At 35.1% G+C, this 27252-nt stretch overlaps 1 long non-coding RNA gene across 5 annotated transcripts in view; it reads right to left on the bottom strand.

Annotated features, from left to right (window-relative positions):
* Positions 1-16860: 16860 nt before the first annotated feature.
* Positions 16861-27252, bottom strand: part of LOC309656463 — a 235695-nt gene continuing 225303 nt past the window's right edge. For 4 of the 5 annotated variants that reach the window (XR_014261379.1, XR_014261380.1, XR_014261381.1 and 1 more), the window contains one exon: positions 16861-27252. This exon is cut by the window's right edge. This is a non-coding gene — a long non-coding RNA (uncharacterized lncRNA). The other variant, XR_014261383.1, reaches the window with a different exon arrangement.

Below are 27252 nucleotides of genomic sequence, written 5' to 3'. Positions count from 1 at the left end.
GACATGTATTGACCAATGATCCATCATATATACATGAGATATTAAAGTTGAAATGTACTTTTTAAACACTTGATCAAATAGAAGGCTTGTCTAGTTAATATATCAATACATATTCAAAACATCAGGTTTTAGACTTGCAGACTAAATGTTCTTATTCAGCAACCTTCTATTGGAATTAATTTTTGAGGAACCCATGTTCTAGTTAGGGCAATAGACACTAATTATGCCAAAATGACATAAATGTTTTGATAGAGATATCGTTTAGCACATGCATTTTCCAAAGGTATGTATGTCATTTAGCTGAGTCTCAAAGATAAGAAAATATTTATCAGCCTTGAAAAGGTGGGTGAGAGTATAGCTATAGCATTAATAAAATACAGAAGTGTGAGAAATGTGCCCTCTTCAGGTAATCACTGGAGTATAAGTTGCATTGGAGAAGACCATTTTATTCTTTTTAACTTTATTATACCCTGGATAACAAAAATGGAGGTTTTTGATTATTGTAAAGCTGACAGGACTTGCCAGCATCTTTTTAATAGCATCATTGATACATATCCACTAAGTAAACTAGTTTTTCAATTTAACTGACTCATGTGACAAGAATAAGATATTTACACCCCAACACAAGGACTGAATAATAATATAAAAAATATGTCCTTGTGTATGTTCACCTTTGGAATGAACCAACCCCAAGCATCAAAAAACTAGAGCCAAAAACATCAAGTCTCCAGTAAATCTAGACCCTAAGTATACTCCTTTAACTACATGACAGAATTCTGTTAGTGAACCTCAGAATTAACTTTCAGGTAAATGTTCTATTTACGTACCATCCCTTTTAACTGATAATCTACTTCCTTAGCCTAAATTCTTATCAGGATTTGTAGTCCTTTTCACAACAGCACGAAAAGCACTCAGGAAAGAAAAGGACAGCCTCTGGGCAAAAGTAGCAGCCTTCCAAGTGAACAGGCAGAACACCTGGAACACAGATGCCCTGCTATTGAAAAGACCCATTGATAGAATCCTACATAATTTCTTTTTTCTTTTCTTTTTTTTTTTTTTAATGCATATCTCTGGAAGAAAGGACATTTAACATTCAGGTTCTTTTACTTTTATTTATTTATTTATTTATTTATTTAAATTTATTTATTTATTTATTTTTGGCTGTGTTGGGTCTTCGTTTCTGTGCGAGGGCTTTCTCTAGTTGCGGCGAGCGGGGGTCACTCTTCATCGCGGTGCGCGGGCCTCTCACTATCGCGGCCTCTCTTGTTGTGGAGCACAGGCTCCAGACGCGCAGGCTCAGTAATTGTGGCTCACGGGCCCAGTTGCTCTGCGGCACGTGGGATCTTCCCAGACCAGGGCTCGAACCCGTGTCCCCTGCATTGGCAGGCAGATTCTCAACCACTGCGCCACCAGGGAAGCCCTACATAATTTCTTAAGTTTGGGGTGATGGAGAAAGAGAATAGTCTATTTAAATGACACTTTTACTTATTTTATGTTCCTTTACCTATAGAAGGCCCTAAATTTACAGTATTGTTATATTTAGGCCATTGCAGCATATGCCCTATAGGCAATACTAAGAGAGGTATAAGTCAAAAGCCCAGAGGTTGAAAGTGTGGAAGAGCTTATTGGAATAGGTACTGATTTTTTCCATAGAGAATCAATACGTATTTATTAAACACCTTTGTGCAAGGAATTGTTCAAGGTTCTGTACAGATATTCTTGCTCTCATGGAGCTTATATTTTAAGAGTAGATGTTAAAATTAGGAAAATTCTCCAAAGTAGATAGTCTAACGGGATCATCAATGGCACCTAGAGTTATGGAGCAAATGTGTAGCAGTTCCACCTCACTTCTCCAATATTGCTTTCTTTTTGAAGGACCTCCTCAAAAGGTTTGACTGAATATTGCCCATTGTGGTAAACTTCCAAGAATACAAGAGCTTCTTACTACTTTACAATGACCCAGCTTATTCTCATATCAAAGAAAAAGTAGGGTTTGGCAGAAGGGTAAAATTTGGCCTGTAACAAGTGAACTCCAAGATGTGGACCTCAGCCCTGGTGCAAGCTTCTCTATAAAGGTGGCTCTTGTGGTACAGGAGTCTCAGTTTTCTGGAACCATTAATGCCTTAGCCCACTATCATATCAGTCTTTCAAAATCTTAGATGCATTTTCTGTTTATTTTGCAGTCTTTTTTTTTTTTTTTACTTTGTTATGCTCTTCTCAAGGTAAGAATTGTATCATAACACCTCTTGTGCTTAGCATAAAATAGCTGTTCAATAGATATTTGTTTAACAAATTTGAGGAAACTACTATAAATAATGTACTACTATTATAAAACATAATCAATAATACTTATGATGGTGAAAGATTATTATCATTCTAAATGTTCACTAAGCAGACTATTACACAGTCATTATAAAGAGGTATATATATATAAATAAATATATATAATATATAATACTTTCATATAATTTTTACTGAAATACCGTGATACAAATTACACATAAAGTATTACACTAAACATTTTAATTTTTTAAAGCCTAGTCATAAAGTTAAAGGCTGGAAAAATTTATATTATTATTGGTTATCTTTAGGTAGTAAGATAATGGAAGATATTGTTTTACTTTTTCATTATCTCATTCTGCATTTTGCAATTTTTCTTTAATATCTATGACTTTTATAGAATGAAAATATAAAGAAATAATTTTAAAACTTTTTAAAAACTTTTTTTTAATGCCAACATGTATCCCACAAGTTTTTATTCATTTATTTATTTTGTAGCCTCGTGTCACTGATATATTAATGACAATTTATTTAACATTACACTAACAGGTCAAAAAAATAGAAATACAAGGGGAAGGGAAAAAAGAAGTGGCAGGAAAGACATTAACAATTACAATTACACATTATAATTACTAGTATAAGTACTAATGCCTCACTTACAACAAAGTAAAATACTTTTCAAATATTCAGCTAATTGGTAAATTTGAATAGTGTTCTCAGAATCGTAAAAATAATGAAAAGAAATATTTAATTCCTTGTAAAATATACTCTGTATTATGTTTTATGGTATTACTTCCTTACACTCAAAATGTTCAAAATGTTTTCACTTTCTCTCATTGCTCTTGTAAAGTTGGTATTATGCCAAGAAGAACATCTTCCAGCTGAACAAATAGAATTCTTCTGAGTTCACTGGAACATTGAAATGTACACTGAAAATAACTTGAAAATAATTTACAGTTTTGGCCCAAACACTAAATAAGTTTTTTTTTTTGAACACTTGCCAGTTCCTCTCTACCTGCTTAATCGCTTTTTGAAAGATGCACAGCTTCATTAATGGTTTCTCATTGCTTTCAGAACACATAAATCAGGGGATGATTGATTTGATTTTTGAATTTTTTGGCATGTATGTAAAGAAATTAAGCTATGGATGGGGTCATTATTATTCTTGCACTCCATATCATTTGGGAACCAGAAATCACTTAAATATGTAATCAACTAGGATCTTCTATTTCAATCTTCAGCCTCAAAATGGTTCTATTCTGTGATATATAATCATTCACATGGTTTAAGAAACAGGTTTAGCTAAATAAAAAATTAAAAGTTTGCCAAAAGTACATCTGGAAACAATGTTAAAGGCATGGATATCTATGTACAGCATCTTATAGGAGAGGTATATTTCTAAATAAAAAAGCATACCTTCAGTCTACTGTTGTTCCATTTAAGAATCAATTCTAACTTCAATGTTCAGTAATAATTTAACATCAGTCATAACTTTTGGGGAGGCAAATAATGCCATTGTATACTCAAGTTAATTGCAGTGATGGATCTTGGATTTCATTTCTTGGTACCATCCAGTTAAGAAAGAGCTAAATGCAGAATGTCAGTTTATGGAAATCGTGTACATAACAGACTGAGGTTTCTCGGTATGTTCCTACTGTAGCCAGTTGAAATGCTTCCATTCCTCCTCTGAGTGTAATGAGAGAATGCTTTTTGGACTTTGAGGCTGCAAATGCAAACCTCTACAGCTGTATCTTTAAAAACAACTATCACATAACTCTTTGGGATGCTACATTTTTTCTCTTCTACAAGTTGTCCTTTTCTTATATCTTTTTATTTAGTTTGGCCTTCAGCTTAATATATGTCTCCTCAGCTGGTACCAATTTAACTTCTGGATTCTCCAGAACAGTATGTGCTTCAGTAAGCCAGCTGGTCACAAGAAATCTGATTTTGACAATTTACTGACACAGCCAGCTGCTGTCTGTCTCATTCCAAACATACAGGCTCTCCTTCACCTGGGTATTTACATATTGGTGATACTCTATTTTTCTTCTGGAGGACATTCTCTTCTGATGAGTTAAAGAGAAAAATCTCTAGTAGTCTCAATCAGTGATCATCCAAAACATAAAAGTCTGTTCTGGTTGTTGAAAAAAACAAAAGCAATATACAAAGAGTTGTGAGGGAAACAGAATAAAATAAATGAATGTTCCCTGCCATTTAAACTTTATGTTCATCCACCTGTGCCACCTCGCCTGCTATCAGAAAGAAAGAAGTCTCCTTCCTCCAAAGGATTTTTTACTCGATCAGCACTATACATTGTACTCTCTTGTCTTCAATTTCTCTCTCAGTTATAATTTCCCTGGTAATGTTAGTATTTACATATTCTTAAGTGTCTCCTATTAAAAAGAAAAAGAAAACTTTTCCTTGATACCACACCTCCATCTAAATAATATATCTCTCCCCTCTTAATCACCATTCAGCTTTTTAAAGAGTTGCCTATACAGACTCCACTGAATAATCTTCAAATTACTTCTTAATCCTCACGTTAGAGATCTTCCAGGTGTAAACAACAGAAAAAGAAAAGTTGCTCAAACAATAACTGTTTTCAGTATCTCATCTAAAATAAATCCATAGTTGGATGGTTCTAGAATTGGTAAATTCAGTAGTTTAGGAATATCAGGGCTCTGGTTCTACTTCTTAGTGATTTTCTTTGCTTTTGCCTCATGGTCAAAAGAATCTTTCTGCAGTTCCAAGCATCAGGTCCCCATAAATCAATGTTCAGACAGAAAATAAGGTGCAAGACTTATCCACAGAAATATATTTTTATCAAAGAAGGGAATCTTTCCCGGAAGGTCTCAGCATATTTACTATTACATATAATTGATAAGAACTTGGTTACATATTCTACCCTAAACCAATCACCTAAAAGGAAAATAAGATAAATCTCAATCTTTCTAGTAAAACTAGTTGCTTACCTGACATTTTCACTTTAATGTCCCAAATGCTCTTAAAATTTAACATATGTAAAAATAAAACTCATCTTATACTTAGATCTCTCAATATGTTCCCTGTCTCAGTGAATGACACTTGCATATATTCATTTCCAGAGATTAAAAATTTGTACTTCACCACCAACATTCAACTGGTCACAAAACTGTGAAGATTCTATGTTCTTAATATTTCAGTTCATCCACTTCTTTCCATCCTAATGCCATTAATTTTGTTTGGGCAAGTATTATATCTTGGTTGGATACTACCCCTTGCTTAATTGATCTCTTGATTATCATCTTGCCCCTTCTTAGACATTCTCCTCACCCCCCAGAGGAATTCTTTTAAAAGGCAAAGTAGATCATGTCATATCCACCTGCAAGAGTCATTCAATGGATACTGGCTGCCTTATAATTAAGTGCAAACCTTAGCAGGTATATGAGGCTCTTCATAATTTGGCCACTGCCAGAATCTCCCGCTTCATCACTCTTCTAATATGACTCCAATCAAGCTAAACTATTTGCAGTTCGCCAGTGCCCATACTTTCCTCTCAACTATGGTTCTTCATGAACTGCAGCTTCTTTGTAGAGAATGATTTCCCAGATCTCAACCCCAACCCCAGCCCCAATAGACCTTGCTAACTCCTCCTTCAAGATTCAGATTAGAAGACTCTCTAAGCCCTTCCAAATTTTCCCCTTGGTTTAGGTGCCTATTCTCTGTGTCTTCACCATCATAACACTTCACATTTTGTATTGTCATTAGCTACTTTCTTACTTTTGCTTATTGGCTGTAAGTTTCTTAAGGCAAGGGCTTTGAATCCTCTGAACCAAGACAGTGCCCAGAGCACAAAGGGTACTCAATAAAAGTTTTGAATACATTATGGGTATATGCCAATTCTTTAATGCAAAATTGAAATTTAAAGTCCAATAAAAATGTTTTTCTAAGTATATTGAGTTTTATGATATCTCACAAAAAAAGAAAAATTAAATTGCATTTTTGTATATTATATTGAAAATAAAAAAATTGGTTCTTTCAGGAAAATATGGAATATGTAAACAACATAGCTATATAATAATAAATTATATTGGACTATTTTCTATATATTCCTGACTTCTGCATTCTGAAATTAAATTCAACCTACTAAGCTTAACATTTCTGGCTTTATTTCACTTTAATTTTTTATTCCTTTTACAATTACTTTCACTTTTTGATTCTATGGTTCAGCCCTGCTCTTATTTATCAAGTACCTTCAGCAAAAATTTGTAATTCTGCTTAGTATAATTAGTTAGGCCTGGGTCCAAGGCTGGGGACACTATAAATAATTCAATAGACTGGAGAAGTAGTACAAGGAGAGTCAGTATAAAAGAGCCCTAGAAAGACAAACAGGTAAAACTCTACATCATGGTAAAAATTTTCCAGCATAAATCAGGAATTAAGGCCATGTTTTGTACACAAATTTATTGAGTATTTTTAAGTGGGCATTGAACAAAAAAAATACTTTGATTCGATTTATGATCCAAATATGATTCTGTTTTGATGGTTGCAGGAGATGAGGATTTTCATTAATTAAATAACTCACACATAAATAAAATCAACAAACATAAATTAGTAGCCTACTGTGATCCAAGCAGTAGGTTAAACATAAATGATGCAAAGATAGTCTAGCTGGGAGACAAATAAATTTAAACAAATATTTACAATGCAATAAAATAGTGATACTAGCTCAGAATCATATGTTGCTACCAATGTATGTAAGAAAATTTTAACTTCATTAATTACATAATTATGGGGCTGTTATTTTTTTTAAATGTATTTACCATCAGAACTATCTCTTGGAATAATGAATTCTACAAGTTTAATATTCGCTATATAAATTTTTATACTTTAAGTTACCTAAATTTTCTAAACTTTCTTATTTGGAGCTTTGAACTACCTATACTAATAATATTTGTTGCCATATCAATTCTCAACTATGTACTAGGCACTATGCTTAATACTTCAACTTGTACGGTCTAATTTAATCCTTAAAATCATCTGGAAGAAAATTATTGTTATTCCTATTTTACATGTAAGAAACCAAGGATCTATGTATATCCTTAACAGCTAAGGACACTTCAAATTACAAGTATCAGAAGACCCCAATGAAAATGAATAAAACTAAAAGCTTCCCCCTGTCACTGTCAGTCTTTGGCTTTATTGAGAAGCATGGTGCTGCCTTAGCTCTGGAATTTACATCTTCTCTTTTCAAGCTCAATGGGTAATTTGACAGCCTGGGTAGACAAAACCCTGTATAATTTTCTCTTTTCTGCCACAGCTCTGCAGAAGCAATTGTCCCCTTGTGATGCAGGAAGTACATGACATGAGGTTCTTGATTATTACCTGCCACCTTGCCTCTGATTGTTAGTTTGGGTAGTATTTCCGTCATGCCAGTCCTCAGATTTATAGTTTCTCAAGCATGTAGATAGCAAGCCCTAAGCAAAACTGGCTTTTGTAGAAAAATTTTATTTTCTTTTTTCTTTGGTTTCAGATAGGCCAGTTTTAGCTAAGCTTTTCAGTTTCTTATAGGTCCCCATCAAGTGCAAAATGTAACCAACATACTCCAGTATTCTGAATTTTTTCTACCAAATCTCTTATTCTGCAGCCTTAATAGGCCCATTGTCTAAATTCTATGATCCAATGGGCAACATTCTAATTAGCTATTTCATTACCGAGAATAAGAATTGCCAGTCTCCCAGTTTAGGATACAGGGCACCTCACCACTGTACATACTATTTCTTCTCATCCAGTTTCAAACTTTGAGAAACTAGCACTTCTAACATTATCATATTCTGATATCAAAATCTGAGTCAGTGAAAATTATTTAGTACAAGTGCTAAGTACTGCATAAAAATCAATCTCAAATGGCCTAAGCCAAAAAGGAAAGTATATATTTATATAACTGAGAATTCTAGAAATAGTGCCTATCATTGGCATAGGTGAACACAGGGCACAAAGTCATCAGGACTTACTTTCACACCTTTTCTCAGCAATGTTTTCTCTGAGTGGACTTCAGTTTCAGGCTATAGGTAATAATGAGGTAACTGTGGCAGCACCTAGCCTGAGATCTCTCAAGTAAAGCCTGGTGATAGAATACCAACTACCTCTGCTCTAGCAATTCCCAGAGAAGCCTCACTGCTTTTACTTGCCCTGATCATGTCTCATGCCCATGCCTGAGCCAAGCTTTGGGATCTGAAGCAATGTGATGCACCAGTTAACTTCGGACAAGTTCACTTCTCTAACTTGGAGTCAAGGATGGGGCCCAATCCAAACATGTGGGAAGAGAGTGGAGGAGAGATAAAAGACCAAAATAAAGTTATGGCCTTTGACAGAAGAAGGGAGGAGATGAGGTAGATGTCCAATTAACAGAGGGCCACTACACTACACCAAATAGCTAGCATGTGACAGGAACAGAATTTGAACCTGTCTAAATTTCTAAGTATACACCATCCTGTACCCTAAATCCAGTATTAAGGGCTTCCATAACTAAATCAATTTCTAGTTTCTTTATTATTAATATTTTATAGACTTTTTCTTTTCCAGAAAAATGTCTTAAAACCTGTTTTAAATGCATTGTTATTTTGCATGTAATTTTTATCACTGGCATTTTGTGTGATAAATAACGACAATAAAACAAAGTGTATTTTCAGTTCATCCTGTGCTTGCCAACTTCAAGAAATAGGGGCCTCTTATCTGTTACCATACCTTCATCTAAAGGGGACAATTGAGAGAGAGTGCAAGTGAATATCATGCTCACATAATTCTAAAGTAATAACACTTATCAAAGTAGAAAACTATCTTGATCTTGGCATTAAGTTCCCTTACTTGAGCCAAAGAGAGGTGTAATAAAAAGGAAGCAGTGAACTAATGGTAATAGTCTGAAAAAAAGAGTGGAAGCAATATGACTTTTATACCACAGAATGATCACAGACAGGAAAACTGTCCAAATGTACACTGTATATGTTCTGGAAAACTTAAATTTAGTGGTACAGTAATAATAAGGAATTTTTTCCAAGTAGAAATAGAAATGAAGAAGAAGAAAGTGAAAATTTAATGCACGCTTAAGTTCAATTATTTCAGTAATTATCAAAGGTAGGGCTGGTGGCATATGAGAAGCTTGGGGGAGGGGTGCTGGGCATTATTATGATTTAAAAAGTATATGCACTATATGCACTTTCATCAGCACACCTAAAAATCCCTTTAGAAGAAAAAAAAGCCTTTAATTGGCATCATTTTTCTGTTAGGAAGAGAAAATATCTTAAAATTAAACTAAACCTGAAATGATTTTTGCCACATTTATTGCTAATATTGAGAGTCTGAGAAAAGTCCGAAGCTCTAAAAATTGGTAAAATGTTCTGAAATCTGTTTCAGCTCTGTCAAAATCACCTTGATTCATGGGGCACAAGAATTAACTAAATAAGTTATATTCCCACCCAGAGGGACATTCTCTAAATCCCTAAGCAGAAGAACTAGTATTTGTATAAGAATGTGCAGTTTTCATGACATCTTCAAGATCCTCAAAATGGCAAATAAAATATTTTATTGTGTTGAAATTTTCTAATTTATAATCAAATTACTTTGTATTTATATTCTAAGCATTGATATATAACTTGTATGAAAGAAATAGAATTCTCTAAGATTAATTTTAGGATTGACTTCATAATTTGCTCTGAGCATCTGAGAAACTTCAGATATTTCTCTTTAATGTAGTTAGATAATATAAAATTATCTTTAGTAAACAATATTTTATAAGGACAATGATAAGTTGCCTTAAAACAGGTTGTATCATTCTCTGGTTTTGTATCACCCTCTAGATTGCCTATCTAACACCTAGAACAGAGCTGGACACATAGTGAGTGCTAAGTTAATTTTTGTTAGATGATTTGTTGAACAACACAAATGGAAAAACAGTATATTACGTGCCTCCAGATTTTGCCTTTATTGGTTGAAGTCATAACCTAGGCCATGGTATGTAATACAGATAATATAGTTATATTGTATGGCTACATATATTATTCTCCATTCATTTGAATAAGGCTTCAATAGACAGCTGGGGTAGGTGTACCCTGGTCAATGCAGAAAAGGTTTCTGTCTGTGTATTTGCTTTGGGGAGAAGAGATTGAACACTTCTGAGAGAATCAACAAATCAGCTGTTTGGTAATTTTAATGCATAATGTGCAGAGAGCTGGGAATATATTAGCAAGCAAAGCAAAGACTGTGCACTAAGGATGTGATGGGATAAGAGATGAGCAATCTCTTAATATAGTGTGTTAGATGCTTGACTTTAAAAAATGTTTGTATAATTTCTTGTAGAATTTGGGTTTTTGAAGAAGAAGAGAAACCCAATATAGATTTCTATTGTTTTCCTCAGTGGCTCAATTTAGAATAGATTTCAACTTGTCTGAATTAGTTATCTTATGCATAGAATAATTTTCCTAATCTAAAAAAATTTCCATATATTCATTATAATAATAATACTTGTGGTATTGTTTAACCAGAAGAATAGGTTGCATGATCATAATAATCACTCTTTCATTTAACTAATGGATATTAGTATTGTATTCATTAAAGTTTCTTTTCCTGTACATCTTTTAGTACTGCTGTTGTTACTTTAGGAGACCTACATGACTTTTCTGAGACCTGGATAAAACTCTGCAATTTATACCTTATAAGTTCTTACAAATTAATATGGAAAATGGCATAGAGCAGAATATTGTTTTATATGTTGCTACAGCTAATCCAAGAAACTTGAAGCAAATATGACCATAGTTTACTGAAAAGAGCACTGGAATGGAAGTGAGAAATTCTGTGTTTAAGACTTACCAGGCTGCTTTCTTTAACTTTGCAGAGTCACTTCATTGCAGTTTTACATTAACTTTATAACTATGTTTAGTTGTTTATCACCCTTATATAGTGTCTTTCTATCAGAAATAAACTAACCTTTCAAAACATGAAACATAAATAATAGCAATAATTTTTAATTATCAAGAAGTTATGAAAAGGAATAAAAACGGAGTAGGTCACATCTTGAAAAGTTACTGTGCCACATCTTTTACTGGATACAGTCTGCTCCATAGACAGAAAAAGAAAAAAAAAGCCATGCATTTTTTTCTGTGTGCTTCCTTCTAAGATATCCTAATATCCTCAGCGAGGAGACAAGTCCAACATTGAGAAGTTGACGTCTTAGAACCCACTGTCCTAACCAAACTTTCTTTTTTCCTGGGAGTGTTATGGGTTGTGGGGGGAAAGATTAGCTATTTGGAACTTTCTACACATAAGCTATTTATTCGTTCATTCCACAAATATTTGTTGAGCGTCTTCTGTATGCCCACATTCTAGCCAGGGAATACAAAGACGAACAAGTCACGGTTCCTGCCATCAAGTAGCTCACAGTCTAACAGAAAAAAAGTTTATAAAACTATTGTTTTTGAGTTGTTTCTTTGATTACTGTCTAGAATACGCCTTTGAATAGAGCACTGCTCTAGGAATGGTCAAGACAGAGAGGCACAGCTATTAGAACCAGGGGCATGGAAATGCTATGAAGAGAACAGTAAGAATTAGTACTACACAAACAGACACACACACACAAAGGCACAACACCCCTAAGCCTACATTCAGTACGACAGCAAATGCAGGAAACAAAAAACATACTGAGGAGGCAGAAGCTTATGTTCATGAAACTTTTTTTTAATAGATCTTTATTGGAGTATAATTGCTTCACAGTACTGTGTTAGTTTCTGTTGTACAACAAAGTGAATCAGTCATATGCATACATATATCCCCATATCCCCTCCCTCTTGAGCCTTCTCTTTCTAATATATTTTGAAGACGGATTAGAAAATTTTGGGGCCAGGGTTTCAGAAATATTTTGAAAACAAAATAGATGACTGAAATGCTTAAATAATTGAATCAAAGGCTACTTTCCTTAACCCCATATTTCTAGCTTAGATCTCAGAATTGTGGTGACTTTTACATCAGTAAATTATTCATATTTTTATTCTCCATTCATTTGAATAAGGCTTCAACAGACAACTGGGGTAGGTGTACCCTGGTCAATGCAGAAAAGGTTTTTGTCTGTGTATTTGCTTTGGAGAGAAGAGATTGAACACTTCTCAGAGAATCAACAAATCAGCTGTTTGGTAATTCTAATCCTGAACTTTTGGAAAGATCATAACTTTTATAACTGTTTTAGTAAAGATTTCTTCCTAAAATTCTGTCCAACAATACTCTTCAGTCAGGTATGCTGGACATTTGCTGTGAATACTGGGAAATAAACCAAGAAGAATAAATTATAACCTTAATTGTAAGCCAAAATACACATCAGTGTAAAATACTGCTCTGTAATGTTTGGCTCATGTAAAGAAGGTGTACCCTTTCATTTCACTGGAAATATAGCTGAACCACAATTAGGTCATTTTCTGATAAATTCCCATTTCCAGGCAAGGAATAACACAACTATCATGGTTTATATTAGTACCTGCTTTTTCATGTCCCTCTCCCAAACGATTCTCTTCTACCTACCTTTGATATCTTACACCCAGGTTCCTGGCCTGAGGCCTCTCATTCTTAATCGTTAAACTCCTGGATTGCCTGTTTAGCTTAGGTAGTCTGTTGTCTTAGGTTGGGTCCCCTAGAATGATACCCTGAGAGGATTCCATGGGCAGAGGGTCAAAAAAAAAGAAAAACAAAAACAAAAACCCTCTAGAGGAATAAAAATGGAAGGCCATGTAAAGGTATAATATCAAGCAAGTCCTGTGGAAGGTATATTTGACTCAGTATTTCAGGGAAACTCCAGAAACAGCATAAATCAATCACATCTCAGAGCTATCCTTACCAGAGATGGAGAATTAAGACCTACTACTTGCCAGTCCTTTTAAGGACTGCTCCCAGGGGACGGTAATTCCCAGGTATTTGTGGTTTTCATGCAGCACAGGCTGAGTTGGTTCTAACAATGTGAGGAGAGTCCTCCAAAAAAGAGACACTGATGCTGGCTGGTGGGAGGGAAAGCCCACTGGGAGCCTGTGCACATGAAAGTAACAAAGGGATTCAAGGGGACATAGGTGGAGTATTGACAGTGTTTACCTCATACAAGTAATCACTGTCAAGTATTCAAAAATATGCTTTGGACTATCAGAAAATCAGGATCTTTTCCAGCATTTGTCACTAATTAACTAAGTAATATTGGACATTGTATTTATATTCTCAGTTGTATTAGAACTCTTTTGATTAAGACAGAAAGCCGACATGAACCAGATTAGCCAAATAAACATTAATTTATCAGTTCATATAGTTAAACCACTGTATTAGCTGAGGATAGAATTTTGCCTTATGAATCAGAAGAACCAGAGCTCAGATATTAATCAGTACTCCTTCCCCTTTTGGCTCTCCTTTTCTTTGTGTGCCAGATTCACTTTCTTCCATACAGTAGGTGGCACACATCTGTTGACTCTTGACTTCACCCCTCACAATTTCACCCTCCTTTTCCCATGGTTCTAACTTTAAACTGCAGGGAAGGAAGGACTCTAATTGGTCAGGTTTGATATCTACTGGTTCTAGAATTACTGTAGCTGGAGGATTAGGTTTTATATTTGTCCAGCACGGCATATACAACCATCTTAGAGAGGTATTTGTGGCCAGCTAGATGAGATCGTGTAACATTATGGCAGTTCTGATTTGGACAATATGTTGGATCAAATAATAATTTCCCAGAATTAAAAGGTCAAGTCCCAGAAAAAATAAGCTAAACTGAACAAAGCAAAAATACATGTTTATGTCACCTGGGTTTTAGTTTCCTCATTAATAAAATGCAGTTCAAAACATTTGTTACATTTGTTTCAGGAAGTTATTTCAAGTATTAAATATGATAATATCATCAAAAGTGCTTTACAAACTATAAAGTTCTGTTGGTGAGCATTGCAAGCCAGTCACATAGAATGTTGAATCTTCTCTGATACTTGTTCATATAGAATAAACAAGTTTTTATATTACCAATAAGTACAAGAAGGTGAACTAAGAAGTAAGCAAGACCCTAGAGTCTTCCATCATAGATTTTGTATGTAAGACCCAGGTTTACTTTCTCTGACAAATTGAGAAGCATAAATCTCGGTAGCCTCCAGCCTTCTTTTTAAGACAGGTGAATCTTTAATGTGGGAAGAAGAAGAGCAACTATTCTCCTTGCCATTATTTTTATAAAAAGTGTTAGGCATATTATCCTAACAGTTAGAAAAATCATCAGAGCATCAACTCATAAAGGGGCATAGTATCTTTCTTTAAAAAAAAACCTCCAGCAAGCCATATAAATAATTCCTTTCTTCTGAAAAATAAACAAGAGAAAGAAGAAAAAGAGAAAGAGGAAGAAAGAGGGAGGGAGGAGGAAAAAAGGGAAGAGAAAAGAAAAAAAGGAGAGAAAAGAAAAATGTTTTGGACATAATTTTTATACTTCTCCTAAGTACTCAGACTGAAACTTCTCCCACCTATCATCAGTCACAAAAGTCTGTTCAATAACATTCATAGGATTTACTGAAGGCTACTGGTTGTTCGTCAATTCAGGGAGAAAGATGAAGACACAATTCTAACCCTTAAAAGTTTTATAGTTAAATTGAGAAGTAAATATAAAGTTCTCCCTTTCAAACTGCCTTCCTTTTTATTTCCATGCCCCACTCCCTTTGCTCCAGACCTTATCACATCATGCTTATATTGATATTATGGTCATAGCCTTCTAATTTGTTTTTCTGCCTCCAGCGTTTCCTTCAACTAACACCCAGTCAGACTCATTTTTCTAAAACAATTTTTGTGCCATATTGGCTTTCCTAATAAAAAATACTCTATGGCTCCAAAATTTCAATAGAATGATGTTTATTTACTGATAGAATTTTAGAGCTGTGGAGAAGCTTAAAGAGTTTGCACTGAATTCAACTCAATTTTGAATAAATTTTACTCACAAATAAGTCTAACAATTAATAAGCAGAAAACAGTTTAAAAATAATATTCCTGGATGCTAGATAGAAATTGTGGGAAGGTCAGTGATTTTTATGTTATAGCAATGAGAAACAAAATTTTTAAAATTAGCAATCATAGAAACATGTGAAAAATAAAATGAAATAAAATTGGTGTATATAAGTAAAACACTGGGAAATTAAAGCCTGGAAGATCAATTAGGAGGCTAAAGCAACTATCTAGACGAGAATTAATAATAACCCAAATTTGAATGGTGGCAGTGAAAATGGAAAGAAAAGTGCAAATGCAAAAGACATTATGAATGATAAATTCACAGAACTTGATGACTGAGCCAAAGGAAAGGGAATATGTAAAAACTATTCTGAGGTTATGGCTCTGGGAGAATAGTGATACATACTACAACCAGAATGAGAAAATAAAAAAGTAAATTTGTTGAAGTTTCCTGAGAAGGAGTTATGTGTGTTCCATCTTCAACACATTAACTATTCCTGAACTAGGAATCTGTCGTTCTGCTATCATTTGCCATTTACCTGGTAACTGCATATACATTTTTCTTTGGCAGACTACTGCTCCTTCATTCTCAGCTGACTCCTCCTCCAGCTGAGAATGAAGGATGGGCCCCCAGTCTTAGAAATGAAAGCCCTGCACTTCCCTGGATCCAGTGATTAATTCAGAGGCACACATGACCCAGCTGGAGGCAATATTACAAAATGAGACTTTGCTATAATAGTTGGGAGAGAAGCAAGTGTTTTTTCCACTTGTTTTCCCAACAGTTAGAATGGTGTGGTTGGTGAGAATGAAGGTAAGCCATAAATGGAGTGAGCCTGGCTCCTGATGACATCCTTTTAACCCTAATTCAAATCTCCTACATTTTCAGTACATGAGACAACAAATACCCTTTAGCCTTAAACAAGTTGGGTAGAGACTCTTCTTGTCTGGCAATTAAAAAAGCCATGACAATTGCTCTATAAAAGCAATATACCAAAGTGGAACTCCTTACCTTAAAAACAAATCAGGGGGCTTTCCTGGTGGCGCAGTGGTTGAGAGTCTGCCTGCCAATGCAGGGGACACGGGTTCGGGCCCTGGTCTGGGAAGATCGCACATGCCGCTGAGCAACTGGGCCTGTGAGCCACAACTACTGAGCCTGCGCGTCTGAAGCCTGTGCTCCGCAACAAGAGAGGCCGCGACAGTGAGAGGCCCGCGCACCGCGATGAGGAGTGGCCCCCGCTTGCCGCAACTGGAGAAAGCTCTCGCACAGAAACGAAGATCCAGCACACCCAAAAAAAAAAAATTTAATTAATTAATTAATTTTTTAAAAATCCCATAAAATTAAAATGACCAGGGAAAAAAATTTAATAAATAAATAAATAAAATAAAACAAATCAGAGAGAGGGAAAGAGAGGAAGAAAGAGAGAAAGAAAGACATGAAAGAAAGACAGAAAGAAAGACAAGAAAGAAAGAAAGAAAGAAAGAAAGAAAGAAAGAAAGAAAGAAAGAAAGAAAGAAAGAAAGAAAGAAAGAAAGAAAGAAAGAAAGAAAATAAGAGCATCCTGGAACTCTAAAATCTTATCTTTTATGGGAAGAAAAATGCATATTTGCCCATTCTTTAAAGGTGAACTACTGTTGAGTTGGGGTTTTTTTTTTTCAATTTTTCTCATGTCTTTAAGTACATGTCATAGTTCTGTGGGTATGTGCTAAACTATATCATTACATTTATTTTATATTGTAATCTCCCTCTGAATCCATAAGCAAGTCCTTCTCTGACATGTGTTCTTTCATAAACCCACAAATTACTACTGGAAAGGTAATAGTATATTCTGTCTTTGGAGTTTCGGCATTTCCAAAGACTGCCATGTCTTCATTCATACCCTGCCTTTTCCATTAGAATTCCAGAGAATGAAACCCTGGAATCAAGAGTAAGAAGATGAATGCTTGAGTAACTAATATCCTCACCACATATGGTACGTTTCATTTGATGCTTTCTTTAAAAGGTAAAACCAAACTCTACATTTTTTTACTAAAATGACTGGTTCTTGTCCTTTCCAAAAACTGATCTGTTCTTTCATTTTTTTATAAACTGTTGGTATTCTTTTAATTAATTAGTTAATTTTTCTTGCTTAAGTATTTACTTGCAGTCAAATACATTTATTTGATTTTTCAATTCATTCTTTCTCTCACATCTACAACTCATCTAAAGAAAATTTCTCAGATTATCTCCAGACTTTGATCATTCCTCACCACTCTTGCTCCCACTGTGGTCTGAGCTGCCACATCCTTCATAGGAGGTTACTGAAGTCACCTCCTAACTGGCCATTTTGCTTCTGCCATCATTCCCTTATGATCTGCTCTCAAACACATCAGATAATTTCACTTCTCTGCACAGCAAAAATCCAAGTCCTCATGAGGACTTACAATGCTGTACTCTGACCTCATCTGCTCTCTACTCTCTCCCTGACCACAGTGGCCACTTTGCTGTTGCTCAAACATATCAGGTAACAACCAATCTTAGGAACTTTGTGCAAAGCTTCTCTCTTCCTGGAAAGCCCCCAATATCCCTCATCTTCTCCAGATCTTTTTCCAGTTGTGATCTATTTAGTAAACTCTACTCTGATCATCCACTTAAATTTGCACCTCCGGATATTTTCAACCCATGTTTTCCTACACTTTATTTTCCCATAGCACTTGTCATCTTTAAAAAAAAATGCTATATGATCTACTTGTTTATTTTGTGTATTGCTCTCTCTCCCTGCTCTAACACAAGCTCCACAAGAGCAAGAACACTTGACTGTTTTTTTTCACTGACCTATTCCAAGAACCTAGAGCAGATGCTCAATAAATATTTTTGAATGAATTGAATGAATATTGCATAATGCCTGTAGAAGCTAAACCATAGATCTGGAACCAAATTATCTTACCTCTCATTTAAATCAGATTTTTTTTAACATTTTTACAGCAACAATACACGTTGCATAATATTATCATTCCATTTACACATGACAAAACTAAAGAAAATTTAGCAAGATCACATAATTGATAACTAATAAACCCAGAATTTGAACTCGTGTTATTCAAGGCCAGAGCCAGAGATTTTTAATACTCTACTAGCTTCTTTTATTGAGTACTTTTGAGCAAGTCATATACACTCTATGAGCTTCTTTTCTCTCATCAGTTAAAGGGGATACCAGTGCTTCCCACACATTATTGTGGTAAGAAGCAGAGACAATATTTGTATTATTTGCCTGGTAAATAATTGTAATATTGCAAATATTTGCAATATTTTCCTGACAAATAATAGGCAAGATTTTCCTGGCAAATAATAAGGAAATTAAATGAAAATAATATTTCAGTCCTTCCCACATGACAGTTACAGTAAGACATGTCTCAAGCAAGTCCAATCCTTATAGGATGTGTCTCTGCCCTTTTAAAAGACATATGGGAATGTGGTTGGGGGATCAAAGTAAGGGACCAAGCAACTTGCTTATCTAATTTTAATTTAGAACTTAAGCTAGAAAATCAATTTTTTTCTCAAAGAGCAGAACTAAGCTCTAGCTAATAATAAATGGTCTATTTTTCCAGAGTGTCCTTTATGCATATTTCATTAGCCAGACAGCCAGGGTCACAGGGACCTTGGGACAGATGCAATCATTTAGAGAGCTCTGTTACAAATTCTGATGAAGAGTTAAAGGCCCAAGTCTCCATTCCACTTTGCCACTTACCCACCAGGTACCCTTGAGTACATAACCTTTCTGTGCATTACAGACATTGTGAGTTTCTATAAATGAAACCCATAGAGCTAAAGCTCACATAGTGCTAATGCTGTGCCAGACACTCTCCTTGTACGTTAGCTCCTTGGATCCTCCAAACAACTTTCCAATTAGGAAAAAGAGACTTTACTGAGGGTTGGGGTCACCGATGACAAGGAAGAATTGATTTCTGAAGGACAGAAAATTTCCATAAGCAGAGAAACAAGATGAAAGCATTACCAGAGGAATAATAGTATTGACTCTGTGAGTTAATAAACATGCATTGAGTACTTGCTGGTGGGCACCTGCAGCTATGTGCATTCCAAATATATAAGTAAGGTATGATTCTTCATGGAAAGGAGTTTACAGATTTTACAGCCTAGATGGAAAGAAAGACAAGAAGACATTTAATCATTATGTATAACTAGCTGTGACAAATATCATAAAACAAACTCAAAAACATGTTTGGAAGCAAACAGAAAGGAAAGATTCACTTTTTAGTGGGATATGAGATAGTATTTTACAAAGTAGATAATAAATGAATATGAGAGACAATCAGGATTTTGAGTAATAGGGACAAATTTACAGGCATTCCAAGCAGAGAAATAATCTGAGGGCATGGTCTGTGAAAGAGCAAATGGCTCAAAAGCAGAAATGCATGCAGAGTACACAGGGCAAAAATGAGGAATATGTACGAAAAGAAAGCCTTTTAATAGGGTTATTGTAAGTCCTGTTAATTTGCTTAGAAATTTGTTTAATGAGAAAAATAAATGATGAGGAAAGCCTTCCTAACAGTTCAGGCAATTAATACTATTTTATAAATGCTGTGTGTGTGTGTGTGTGTGTGTGTGTGATATACAGACTTAATAGTCATCATAGACATGGAATCATCCCTGAGAAAAACCCAAGAGCTTGCTCACATTTTCTCTCTCTTCTCTCTCTAAATTGCCACATCATAAGTATTTCACTTTTCAAGGAAACACAACTAGACTCATTGATCCCACAGTAAAGCAAATTTATTCTTAAAGGACCAAAGTAAATACCATGGTTTTAATCAGCTCTAAGAAAACATACCAGGCACTCTCCTCCTCTCCCCGCCTCAAGTGCATTTGAGGCAGTGCAAGGTCTAAGTTTGAGCAGATGGATGTCAGTGCAAGTAATTACAAGCTGCAACATAATACCCTTAAAACGACACACATACTAGACAAATAGTTATTTGTGGTTATAGAGTGGGTAAAGTTACTACAAAAATAGTAGCACACCTTATAATAGTGCTGTATGCCATAATTTACCTTTGCTATATCTGAAGTGTCATATCTTGTTCCAGACTTAATACTTAGTAACTAACAATTTAATGTACAAATCTCCAGCCTAAGAAGTAGAATAATTAGAAAAGGCAAGTCCCGCTTTTTACATGAAAAAAATATGGTGAATCATGCAAAGTGTCTGAAAGTTATATAGAAGAGAGAAGTGATTTTTAGGTATGAAAAATGAGGGGCAGTTTTCAGATAAACTTTATAAAACATACAGTAAAATCAGAGCAGATATACAGAAGGGTAATAATGGATCATAAATGACAAGAGATTTCTCTTATGAAAGTAAAAGCCATTGAGATAACTAATTTGATGCACCATGTCCCCATCCCCTAGAAATAGAATTAAACCTTGTCATTGTAAAAAAGTGCAGTCAAATCCATCACAAATTTCATCCACCACAAGTGAATGTGATGACAGAATATGATCAATCTTTTCTGACTTACACTTTGGAGAAAAGTGAGCCTTGGGGCAATTGCCCTTCTGTTTTCTCACCGTCCAAAATCTCTCATTAAACAACAACAATAACAAAACAAAAATATTAACAACAACAAAAACTAAATAAATAAACAATCCTTTTTTGCTTTAATTTAATGACATGAAATCAACTTCTGATTAAAATGTACAACCCCAAAACATGAGAGTGCTGTTAAAGCAACACAAGGACAGGGTCTTTAAAAGGGAGAGACTAAAAGTGTTAAATGCATCAAAAATATTATGGATGGAAAAAAAGTAGACAAAATGTTTTAAAATGTCATTTTGGGTCATGAGTAACCCGAATACAAACCATTTCAGAGAGGTGGTAGGCCTAAAAATCTGGTTGCCAGGAATTGTGGAGTGAGTTGTAGAAACAGAGCTAGCAAAGGTAGCAAATTTTTAGTAAGCATCACTGTGAAGGAAGGAGAACTAGATCTGGGAAGGCAGGGAATCAAGATAGGAATTAGTCATTTTTCAAATTTGAAGGAAAAAGAGAAGATTTGGTGCCAATACAAATGAGTGGTAAGGCATGGAAGCAATTAGTTGGTAAAGTTTAAGCCAAATATCATCTCTTTTCTCTGTGAACTAGAAGATCTCCTGTTATAATTAAGAGGGACTTTCAGTTAAACATGGTGAATAGAACCCAGGAGTTTCATTTTTCTTCCTTACAAAAGCACACTAAAATACCTTTATAGGAATAAAAGGCTATTTTTAATGAAAGAGCAAATAGAATGAAAAAGCAGTAAAGGAATCAAGGAAATAACTTTATCATAGGAGAACAGTAGATAGGATTCTCAGAATGATGATGAAGGGAAATCCCAGGACATTAGCACATTGTTTTAGAGAGCAATCAATCTGGGTAGAATTGGAGGTTTAGGGTGTCTAGGAGCATTGACATTGTAGATTAAAGAAAAATAAATAGATAGAAAGAAAGAAATATAGGTAGATAGAAAGATAGATAGATGCACTGATTATTTAATGTGTCTGACCATTTGTTGATGTTTTATAATTCTCTCAGAGTTGGAGGAAAGTGACTAGTTAGTACATTGAAACCTAAGCAAATGCAAAATGAAGTAATTACAAATTCTAGGAAAAATAAAAGCTATTCAGAGAAACAAATATCACTACGGTTCACTAAGTGGTTCAGCTTAAATAATATTTACATATTCATAGGCATGTAAACACTGTATATTTATTTAAACAAAAATTTTAATAAATTATATTGAGAGCATAGTGGAGAGGAATTATGTGTACTGCATGTGTGTAGATGTGAGAGAGAGAGAGATAAGGAAAGAAAGGGTGAGGTGGGAAAAATAAAAGAGATACAGTGTTTGGGGCAGTTTATCAGCCTGTGTTAGACAGCTAAATATTCGTCTTCACAATAGGAAATCTGTAAGCAATTAAAAAAATTTTTAAATAGCAGTAAACATATATGTATTTAAAATCAAGACATCTAGTCTCAATAACTTAAAAGTTTTTGTCAAGTGGGACTTGGGGTTAGGCTGTATAGAGCAGGAACTACTATTTTCATTATAAACCGTTAGCTGCAATCTGACTTATTTAACTATTCAAGCACATTAATTAAAATAAAAATGTAATTAAAAAGAGTGAAGGAACAATTTCACAGCTTTTGGGGATCACAGTTAGGGTTCTAAAGAGTTTAAAGGATAGGAGGAAAAAGAAAATACCTATATAATTGAGAGAAAATGCTTTACCTTGATATCAGACCTTAAAAACTGTCTCTACATTTCCAGCCATATGTACCACAGCTTCAAAAAATCCACCCTATGCAAGCACATTACATTATTTGCTCTACCAAAAGACGCCCTCAATCACTACCATAAAATAATTCCTCTCCATCTGTCAAAATTCTAGCAATCCTTCAAATCCTGTCAATGCTTTATCATTTTTTCCTCCCATCCTCAACCATATGGAACCTCTTCCTCTTGTGATGCTCATTGAACTCTCTTACTGCATTTATTTTATCTTATCTCATATTCTTTTGTATATTCATTTCACTCTAAGCTCATTAAATCTTGAGGCTGTGTAACTTATTTTGCATCTCTTGTATTAACTAACAAAGCATTTAAATAAGTATTAGTCACTTCAGGGCTGTGTTGAATTAAAATGAAATTTGACAGGCAATTCTCTGTTTTGAAAAGAAATATTATTACATTGCTATCAATTTAACTATTATCATTGGTTTAAATTACTTATAATACTATTACATGTAACTTGATTAAGAAAGATGAAATGAAATTGAGGATTTAATTGTTTTCATTTGGATATTTTATCTGAAAGTTCTTTTCAATCAAAGCTATGGAATAAAATACTCTTAAAGCTGCATGTATAAGTACAAAATAGTCATGGAGATGGCATATAATAAGTCATGAGTTTGGTCATATATCATTAGTTACAGTTTTATTTTTTTGTTAGAACCTCTTTGGGAAAACAATAAAGAGCAGTCTTTAGTTGTTATTAAAATTGTCTGTGGAAATAATAAGTCATTTAAAGCAAAATAATTGATGATTTGTTTTAATTAGTAATGACAACAGTTTCTCCTTAATAAAATATTAGATACATTTACTTCTATTTTTTAAACTGACTACTGATTTTTAGGCACTTAGAATATTCCAGGCACTGTCTATGGCATTTACATTTATCACATTATTCTCACAGAAATAACTGCAGATAGAAAATAATAGTAAGACACATAACACTTAGTATTTGCTAAATCCTCATCTAGGAGCTTTTTACACATATTAAGGCATTAAGCTTTACAACTCTATAAAGCAGGTACTAGTATTATTACTTTCATTCTACAGTTGAGGAAACTATAGCACAGACAGGTTAAGTAACTTCTCTGTGGTCTCACAGCTAGAGTGTAATATCAGGATTCAGAATCCAAACTTTAACTGCTATGTTAAATAGGCAAAACATTATTATTTAAAATATTGAATTAAGAAAGTTAGCAAAAAAGGGCCATATTATATTTCTAAATTCTATGGTTACATTTTAAAATAATTTGTATGATTCACCTTATGTTCATACATTTCCGTATCCATCATCAAAAGACTTGAGGAATTTAAATCCATTGCACGTTTTGTAGGACTTTTATGTAAATTAAGGGTAACATATTCTCAAACACTGACTTATTTATTCTTCAGCTAATATTTTTGTTTTGGGATAAAGTATGCTTTTATAAAAATACTCACAATTCACTTTTAAAGTACTCTGTGATTTTTTTTTAACTGAATTTTATTTACTATTCTGTTCTGTGCTACATGTTTTGCTGTCCAAGTAGGCAGTTGCCATGTGCAACTTCAATGGATTCTTTCTGATGTCCCAAAATAAATCAAATTATACAGCAAGCAGGGATATCACTAAAGTCTATGTAAATAAAGATATATAAAAAATTAAATATAACCTGTCATTTGCCCTGTGACTATTGAAAGCAAAACTATTCATGTTGTTCCAAATAAAACCCCTGAGGGTCACAGTTTTTTCTAAGATGGTGGTAACTAAGAATGAACACTATTTTACAGGGAGAGAAAAGATCTTTTGAAGACCTGGTCAGGCCTAGTCCCCATGATTCCTTTTTGCTTTACCATATCCCAGCCCTGCTCAGAAAGATTACAGGACTTTCTTTCATCAACCCATATACCACTGAGAGTAACTTCAAAGTGAATTGTCACAACAGTGTGCAGTAGTCTGTAAATATATAAAGCGTACTACGGAAGCTGCTCAGAGTGTGGCTTAGAAAAAAAAGTTTTCAAACAGAGGTTAAAGGCACGGCATCTCAAAGTCTTTTTGTTCTTTATTTTTAACTAATTGTAGCATGATTTCTCAAGGAACTAGTTTCTGGAATTTGGGGGTCTTCCTTCTGTGACTTTATACTCATCTTGCCCAACTTCCAACTGACTACCAAGGACCCCAGTGGGTCCCTTCTTTCATATCACTTCAGCATTTGTTCAGTATCTTAACGAGTCTTCCTGCCTCAAGATTTCCTTCTCTTCAGTACATCCTAAACAGCACTAGTAAATTAATCTTCTGAAACCTGCAATTTATACAGAGTCCATGCTTGCTTCGATTGTTCCCCAATATCCAGAGAATAAATCCAAATACAATATACTGAGAAGAGAATCATCTGCCTGCTCACCTAAAACAATCCTCCACTCTAGTCAAACTGCTCAATATACCAGCTTCTCTCTCCTCTCCAAAACAACACCCCATAAACCCTGATAACTTATTCACTGATTTCAGTTCCATTACTTCAAGTGTCAGCTCTTCCTGAAGTCTTCCCTGAGAGTGCCAGGCATCAGGAATTTTTTCATCCTCTGACTTCCTGAAGGTTATTCCCTCTATTTCTCACTTACTTAGTAGCTAACACATGTTGCTTTCTATTGTTAATTTTATTTTTATGTTTATGTTTTGTATATCTGAATAGCTTAAAAATCTTTTTTACAGTATGGCTTATGTCTTATATGTTGTCATACCTCCAGCACAACACTCCAAAATGGAGTTGCTAAATGATAATTTAATAATGTTAATGATGATTATTGGCATTGATTAAATTTGTTTGTTTTTTATGTTTGCAAAAGTATTTACACCAAAAGTGAAAAAGATCTATTACGAAGGTTTTAGAATGAACCCACTATTATATAGGAGACTGACTAGATGACATCTAACATCCATGTTTTGTCTAATATCCATAAATCCAAATATCTTAAAAGGGATAAAGTGATGAATCTAACTTTCATACTTGTCTTATAGCTTATTTTACACAATACATTCAGTTTTTAAGAAAAAGTTAACCACTTCTATATGTAAACCTAGCATAAGAGAAAGAAGTGTTAAGTCTAAGTCTCCAAGGAATTTATAATCTTATTGGAGACATAATAACTACACACACACAGAAAACTTAAATTAAGAGCAATGAATATCACATGCTAAGTATTTAATATGAGGAAGAGATAAAAGGAGTCTTAGAGATTACTTGCAATGTCAGAATTCACTGGAACATTGAGTCTTCGTTGAAATTGTGTTCTTACCTGAACTTTCTTTTATTTTTTATTTTATTTTCTCCTTGTGGTTAGAGAAGTTTTTAGCCACTATTTTATCAAATATGATTTCTGCCCCTTCCTCTCTTTCTTCTCCTCCTGGAACTCCTATACTGTGAATATTATTATGCTTGATGTTGTCCCAGAGGTCCCTTAAACTATCCTCATTTTTTTAAAATTCTTTTTTCTGAAGTTCTTACTCTGTTCCTCTGTTCTTCTCTTGAGTTCAGTGAGCATTTTTATGACCATTGCTTTGGACTCTTTATCAAGCAAATTACGTATCTCCATTTCATTAGGGATTTTTCCTGGAATTTTATCTTGTTGTTTCATTCGGAACATTCTCCTCTGTCTTCTCATTTTGTTTGACTGTGTTTGTCTATGAATCAGGTGATACCGTTACCTCTCTTGGTCTTGAAGATGTGTCCTTGTGTAGGAGCATTTTCTTTATATAAACTGCATGTGCCTGGTGGCTTTGGTGGGAGGGCTGGAGTTGAAGCACAGGCCAGAATTTTTTCCAGGGCACACTGGGGCTGCCGCCTTGATGGTGTGGGTTGGAGTTGGAGCTGGGAGTGAGCCAGGAGTTGCTGTCTTGGCGGGGGTGAGGGCGGAGCTGAAACCTGGTGCAGGCCAGGGTTTCTCTTGTGGCACTTCGCAAACTGCCACCTTGGAAGGATAGTTGGGGCTGGAGCCAGAGCTCAGTGTGGGCTGGGGATTCTCCTGGGGCACACCAACGCCCACCGTCTTGGGGGTTGGAGGGGCTAGAGCTGGAGGGTCTAGACCTAGAGCCTGGTGCAGGACAAGGCTTCTCCCAGGCCATGCTGGGGGCCACAGCATTGATGGGTTGGGGCTGTAGCTGGAGAAGCTAGAGCCGGAGCTCAGTGCAGGCTGGGGCTTCTTCTGGGGTGCACCAAGGTGCACCACCTTGTGGGGGTTGAGGGTTGGAGCTGGAGCTGGGTGCGGGCTGGAGGGTGTGCTGGGGTAGCCTTGGGAGGCCAGTTAGAGCACCAGATGCTTTTCAATCTGCTGCCTCTGCACTGGGACTCAGAGTGAATAAGTTTGTGTGCTCACTTTTTAAGTGAGTTTCTTACAGTTTCTTATAGTCCTCTAGCTCTACCAATCATAACCAGTTAAGGAGGCTCATCTTCCCAGGTCTAGTCTTCTGGGCTGGGGTGCCCAATATGGGGCTCGAATCCCTTGCTCCTTGGAGAGGATCTCTGAGTTTGTGATATACCCTTCCCATTTTGGGTCGCCTGCTGGATTTGTGGGCTGACTAGATTGCTCTCTTCCCCTCCTACCCTTCACAGTGTGTTTTTTTCTTTATATCCTTAATTGTAGAAGAGCTGTTCTACTAGTCTTCATGTCATTCTCAGAGAGAGTTGTTCAATATGTAGTTTAGTTTTG

Source organism: Balaenoptera physalus (assembly GCF_965194825.1).
Source record: "Balaenoptera physalus genome assembly, chromosome: 1".
In the NCBI taxonomy this organism is placed as follows: domain Eukaryota; kingdom Metazoa; phylum Chordata; class Mammalia; order Artiodactyla; family Balaenopteridae; genus Balaenoptera; species Balaenoptera physalus.
Note: the sequence above shows the minus strand (reverse complement) of the source record. Positions and strands in the feature narration are given on the sequence as shown.